This window comes from Quercus suber, unplaced genomic scaffold, assembly GCF_002906115.3.
Source record: "Quercus suber isolate HL8 unplaced genomic scaffold, Cork oak 2.0 scaffold_571, whole genome shotgun sequence".
NCBI classification, from domain to species: domain Eukaryota; kingdom Viridiplantae; phylum Streptophyta; class Magnoliopsida; order Fagales; family Fagaceae; genus Quercus; species Quercus suber.
In genome coordinates, this window is record NW_027070016.1 from 334,645 (window position 1) to 342,156 (window position 7,512).

Sequence of the window (7,512 nt, forward strand, 5' to 3'; positions counted from 1 at the left end):
ATTGTTATTCCTAAGAAAGATTCTAAAGTTCTTGGCAAGGTACGCAATCTCTGTAGCAGAGAGCTCATTATCAAATCTACCAACCTCAACATCATCAACAGACTTAAGAGCCATTGATTTGGATTTGGAAGTTTTGGGTAGGTCAGACTCATAGAACTGAAGAGATCCTACAAGCTTATCAACAGGGATGGAGTCCACATCCTTGCTCTCAGCAATGGTAGTTACTTTAGGTCTAAAATCTTCAGTTAAAGATCTAAGAATCTTCCTAAAAATTTTAGGTTGATCATAAATTTCACCCAAATTAAAAGCAGAATTAACAATATCATTCAATTTAGCATAGAATTCATCAAAAGAGTCATCATCAGACATTCTAATGCTTTCAAATCTAGAAGTTAATTGCTGCAGCTTGTTAATTTTAACTTCCTTTGTGCCTTCATGCACAGTCTGGAGGATTTTCCAAGCAGTATGAACAACCTCAACATTAGAGATTCTCTTAAATTCCTCCATGGAAATAGCATTAAAGATGGCATTCATAGCCTTGCTATCGAAACCAGCTGCTTCTTTTTGAGAAGTTTACCACTCACTCACAGGAGTAGTAGGCTTCTCCCATCCGTACTCAACGGAATTCCAAACTCTCTCATCAATGGATTTCAGGAATGCTCTCATCCTTACTTTCCAATAAGCATAGTTATTCCCATCAAAGTGAGGAGGAACAACGAGAGAGTGTCCATGCTCTATGACAAAAGGGGTCAAGGATCAGCTCAGAGATCAAAAAAATCTCCAACAAGAGAGCTACCCGCTCTGATACCACTTGAACGGTTTTAGACCCCTTAAATCGACCAGATTAACCTAGTAAATTAGCCAAGTGATTAACTTAGTCAATTTAAGCAATTCTAGGTTATCACCAACATACAATCATATCAAAAGTATAAAGCAGCGGAATAATAAATAACACAAGATATAATCACCCAGGAAAACCAAACCGGCAAAAAACCTGGGAAGGATTTAACCTAGCTATTCTCAAGGTAAACTTGAATCCACTATGCGAAAGAATCGAAGTTAATACGAAAAGACTTACAAGCTCCCCGCTTGACTTCCTAATGCTACCCACCAGTAGAACTTACTGACACGACCACGTGCAAGCTCCGAATCCATGGACTCATTCTTTCTTAGATTCTCCAATCAACTACAAGCACCCAAGCCTGTTATTCTTTAAGCTCTAATGACAGCAACCGAGTTGATCATCAAGGTGTTGAAGTAATCTCTACTTGAAAAACCCTAAACTTTATGTAAATGAAAGCTCCTCTAGATCTCACAAGAGATTTACACAAAACAGAAAAGTATAAGCAATAACACAACAAGAGCAACTCTAAAAATGTGACTAGGGTTTTTCTTTATATACCTAGGTAAAAACAGAAAACCCAAAACGTTTAATGAGTTAGGGCTGAGCTGGAATATTCTGCAGAAAAACATTTTGCCCGAGATTCGATCGATCGAGTCTTTCTTTCAATCGATCAAGTCAGGCCGAAATGCACCAATGCATCTGCAGCCTCTCGATTCCAACTTTACATGAAAGACAAAACTTTGAGCAAGCCTAAACAAGACTAAACATATTGTTTTGATCATAGTTTGCCAACATTACACATTAGAGTTCTAAATACATAAATTCCTAAATCTTGAGAACCTAACATCAAAGAAGCAAAGTTGTATAGAAACATACAATTTATGATATATCTTGTAAATTAAGTGCTAAGTTCCTAATCAAAAGCATAAATGTAAAAGGATGTTCTTAAATACAATCCTTTTTCTCAAACTTAATAAAAAGTGTCTGCTAAAGGGAATAAAAAAAACCTTAAAAGCAAAAAAAGAAAAAAATTTGTGTGTTGTATGCCTATATGTGTCTTGAACTGCAGGTAATCAATGATGCCTCATCTTCCTTAATCGATAGCTAGGAGTCACCTACGAGTCCTCCTCCTCACCATCATCATCACCACCACCTGGATGGGCCAATCCTTCAGGACCGTATAGCTCCCTCGAGTAGTTGGTCACCTCCAACTTGAGATTCCTGGCCAGCCATACCAACTCCTCATGCTCTTGGATAGTAGGCTACAGTTCAAAGAAGGAAGGGTTAGTAACTGAAACAAACAGAGAAATTTTGCAGAAAGAGAAGGACAAAAGGAGAAAGAACTCACCACCCAAGTGTTGGGAGGGAAAGGATAGCCCATGACATTAGGATTATAGGGCATGGCGTGCTCCCGAGCAAAGCCATCCAGGCCATAAGCATAAATCATCTAAGGGAGGTGTGGAGGATCAATGGGCTCACCGGCAGTAAGTCCCCCTTGTTACAATTTCCCACATTAACAATTCATGACAAACAAGGAAAGAGGAAAAGAAAAAAGAAAAAAGATTGAGCATGACATTAAGGGAAGGCATGAGGCGAGTAATGTTGAACTCCTTTTAGTCCAACCCCTCAAGAAGCCGCTCGGCATATGAAACGCCGCTCCCCCATGAATTGTATTTAGCATCAGTCATGGAGTGTGGGGCAAGCATGAACTTAGGAGGGTCCATCGAAATCTGTGGTTCATCCCTACCCACCAACTAGCATCGCACTCTCTCCGCCAAGTATAGTACCCTTAAGTCCACTCCTTAAAAGGGTTGGGTAACCTCCGAAGCAATGAGAGCAGGAGACTTCGAGTCTCGAGAAGTGGGTAGGGGCTAGCCGGCCCATGGAGTCCAGTTAACCTATGATGGCACAAGGTTAGAAGAAGAGTATTCTAAATGAAATGTATGAAAAGGCATGAACAATTAGAACTCTTAAACTTACCTCATCTGAAGTCAACCTAGCAAGATGGGCCCTCACTTGAGGAAACTCCCTCAGAACTAGATCAGTGCTTGGGGTTATGAGACCATACCTAACAACCCACCACTACAAAAAGAAGCACAAGCTACAGGTTAGATGCAAGATGACAGTTTGCAAGATGACAGTTTGCAAGAAGATAGTTTTCAAGATAATATAGCTTGCAAGGCTACAAGCTACGAGTGAAAGTGCAAAGAATGAAAATTTAACAAACCTTAAGGAGCTTCCAAGGCCCCACAAGCAGTCACAAAGTGCCTCAGTTGAGAGTATTAAGAGTGGAGTAGAGATAGGCAAGACATGCCTGCCCTAGTTGGCCCTTCATGCCTCTCCAAAGTCCTGGAAGAGGGTAAGCCACGTCAAAGACACCATTTACCCGCCATTGGCAGAAAGGTAGGCCCCCAACAAGTGGAGAAGGAAGGCCCTAGCCATATGGACACATTCCTCTGTGGTCCTTTATGGGATGAACATGTAATCCAACACTAAGTCAAAGTAGCAGATGGTCTCAGTAAGGTACTTCCTCCCTAACATGTCAAGGCCCAACTGGAAGCCTGACTCACCGTCCAAACTAATGATAGCCCCTTTGAAGCTAAGGCTGGTCATACGGTAAAAGTTATAAGGTGTCACTGTTATCTCCCGCTCAGCAATATGAAAGGTGTGGGTGTTGTCCCACCACCTCTCAATGAGGTACTATGCCAATGATAGGCTCGAAGCCTGCCTCCTAGATATAGCCCCTAGTTTTAGGGATAAAAAGGTGTTAGGGTTTGTGCCCTAAAATCCAATTTATTAGCATGTTATAAATAATTAAATTGTTTAATTATACGAGACTATTTATGAATGAACTAATGGGACATTATCATAGTCCTTGAGAATCATTGTATGTGATTTAGTTACAGAAGATATAAATCATAAGTTCCTTGTAAACTCAAAATATAGTTCGTAGTCGGTGATGAAATTAGGCGTTTCATCTGCGAAGACTATAACGCATCAACTAAGATGGTTTGCCTTGATAATGGAAGTGGAGACTTCTAGTTGATGTGTTGATATGTCTTAAGTGTGTAAGACATATTGAACTGGACTGTTGTGAGATTAATTATTCAATTAACAATTGTCACGTGAATAATTAATCTCACGACTTCTAATTTCATAGACTCTCAATCCTGAGACTGATCATGAAATTTAGGTTACTTTAATATATCAAGAGTGAGATCTAATTTAACGGTCAAAACCTCAATATGTTGGGTAACCACACATAGTGTTGAGGGAACACATATTCTCAAGATGGAATCCACAATCTCATTCTATAGAGATAGGAAATATCCCCTTAAGATAAGTTTAATGGGAACTGGTTATTCAGGGCCGACCACTTTAGTAAAGAGTTACTAAAGTTCATATTTCATGAAATTAGATTTCATAAATATGAATAACTAAAAGATTAAACTGGGTACTCAGGGAATAAAATAGTTGTTTACAAAGTGACAATTTATTATAGATATTTCATGGAGGGGTCAAATGATATCATATTAGAGTCTTGGGAAATAATTTATTAATAAGGCCTAGAGTGCAATTATATTTCTATAGTGGTACTTGTTATATAATTAATGGTAACTTTGGACTTGTCAAGAGTTGACAGATAAGTCTGAGGCCTATTGGAGCTAGAGCCTTATTAGTCCCTTGGTCCCATCCCAAGCCACATACTTAAGCCCAATTGGGCTAGCCCAAAAGGCTAACCCAATTAAATAATCAATTTTAATTTAATAAGAGTTATTAAATAAAGTAACTGCCAAGGGCAGTTAAAACGTACGTATGACTAAAAGAAGAGAAAACAGTTTTTCTCTACAGAGTCTTTGGAATACATTTTTCTGAAGGAAAATTAACGTATGAAAGTACTGATTGAGAGACCACTCATCTTAGGCATCATGTGGAATTGGGATGAAGATTGAAGGAATTCTCAAGTTTTGTTTTTGAATCTCACTACATCAAGGTACACTTTCTTTTCTTTGTTCTAAAATTCAAGGTTACATATTATCTTTCATGAATGAAGTAGATCCTTATGTTGCTTCCATTGTGGGTTTTGTATGAGATGCAAAACCAGTTTTTCCAACAAATGGTATCAGAGCAAACTTCAATATCATGCTTGTATAACGTGTGATTGGGTTTTAGAATTAAAGAAAATAGTTTCTTGGTGTTTTTTATTTTCTACAATAAAATTTCTGCATAATTGTGTCTTTGACTATATGCCATGTTTTATATATGAGATATATATAATGGTTCGTGTTATTCCATGAAGCCCATGATCATGTCCTTTGTTTATGGTGCCATTTCATGCTTTTATATTCATGAAATCCAAATGTTATCAGTATTGAAGTGTTTTATATGTTATCCAAATCGATAACCTTGGATTGATATTAAATAGGATTCAAGGCCTAACTTCATTCGGATTGATAATATATAGGATTCATGGCCTGATGTATATATATATATATACACACACACGGATATAGATGCTCTCATGTTAATGCAACGATTAAAGTATTCTTTTAATGAAATTTATTGCTAATGAGATTTGGATTTTATTTTCAAAGATTTCTAGCATATTAGGGTTCTTGATCTTCATCTTGAAAACCTTAATGTTTGATCTATAAATTTTCATTTAAAAATTCAAAAAGTGTTTTTGATGGAAAATAGTAAAAACGTCAAAAACAGTTACCAGAAAATTTCTGAAAAATTCAGTCTCACAAGTCTTGATCGATAGAGAATTCTTTTTAATCGATCAAATGTTGTTTTCGATCGATCGAATAGGAATCAATAATCGATCAAACATGGCAATGGCTTTGTGATGAATTTCTTCATTTTTTCAATTGATCAAGAAAAAAGTTTGACCAATCGTAGGCACTGAATTTTGAATTTTCACTTGTTTTTGACTAAGTGTTAGAACTTTGATAAAAAGTTAGGCTATGTGTGATGAGATTACACATAAGTCTATATAAAGTGATTAATTTTATAGTCCTTAAAAGTTAAGGGAATTTATTAATCATTTTCTAACTAAAAGGCCTAATGAGATTAAAGATGTTAGTTAAATAGAACTTTTAGTCCTAAATTGTTTAGGACTTGTCTTTTAAAAAACAGTCTAATGAGATTGGAATTGTTGTATAATTAAAACTCCTTAATTTATTTTTAATTAAAATTTTTTAATGAGATTAAATCTCTAATTAAAAGTTATATAGTTTCTAATGAGATTAGAATTCTTAATCAAGTAAGTTAAGGATAGAGTTCTATGTAACTAATTTTTGATCCATTAGAGTATATGGAATCCTAAATAGTTTAGGACTTCCATTTTAGTTAGTGATTATAATGAGATTAGAGTCTTTAACAAGTGCAAGGTTATAAATTGTGATGAGATCACAATAGTCTAAAGAAAAACCCAAATAACAAGTGGGAGAGTGTTGGATTTAAAATAACCAATTTGTTAAGTTTATTATAATGTGAGTAGGTACCTTTGTCTTGGCCTTGAGCCTTCCATTCCATGTGGTAGGTATTTACTTCACGGATTACATGATTAAACTTATTTGTGATTACACAAATGTTCATTACGCTATTATGATGTCACTTAGTTAGATCACATCGAATTTAAACAATTAAACACATCTAATGTGTAGGGTTAAAATTGTGATAGGATCACAATAATTTCAAGGCAATCCACTTTTTTTAAAATTTCTAGTGGGAGAGAGATTCAAGGGTTGAATCTCACAGTCTCTATTATCGGTTCATAGTGGTGTGGAGTAAACATCTCGTCTTGGCCTCAAGCCTTGCATTCCATGCGGAGGGTGTTTATTTCATGGTACTACAAGATTGAACTTCACGACTTATAGTGGTATGGGCAAACACCTCATCTTAGCCTCGAGCTTTGCATTCCATGTGGAGGATGTTTTGCATCATGGTACTACAAGATTAAGCCTTATAAGGGTAGAGTTATGTGGCTACACATAAGTCTAGGCAATGATGTACACTAGACTAAGCTTGATAGTGTTGGGGACATATTTTTATGTAATTGGCAAATCCTTTGACAAAATGCCCTTTACTTGTATTTGGATAAATCTAAGTAGGTTTAAGATAATCATTACAAGTGGTTAAATTGAAGACATAAAGACTACTCAAGAACTGCTCAAGAAAAGTGCAATCTGTAGGTCTCGATACCTCCTCGACAGAATCTTGATCTGTCAAGACTCATTAAAGCTCGACAGATGTCTCGATCAATTGAGCTTACGGGTTTTTAGATTATAGCCAACAATGTTTTAATTCTAAAAGGCATTTGTTTATGGGTTTGTATTATCCTTATTGGACTAGGAAAACCCAAGATTTGTGTAAACCAATTTGGAATAGGAGAGCCCATTAAGCTCATATTTAAAGGAGGTGGGAAAAAGAAGAACCTAACCCTAGAGAGCTTCATAAGGTTTTCTTTTTGAAACCCTAGCCTCCTTCTACAGAAGAAAGAGTTCTTGCTGCGTTTCTTGTACGCCTTTAGGTTTTGTAACCAAGCAAAGTCTCTCACACCAACATTGAAGATTTTATTGGTGTTTCTATGCTTCATAAGGTTTTCTTTTTGAAACCCTAGTCTCCTTCTACAGAAGAAAAAGTTCTTACTGCGTTTCTTGTAC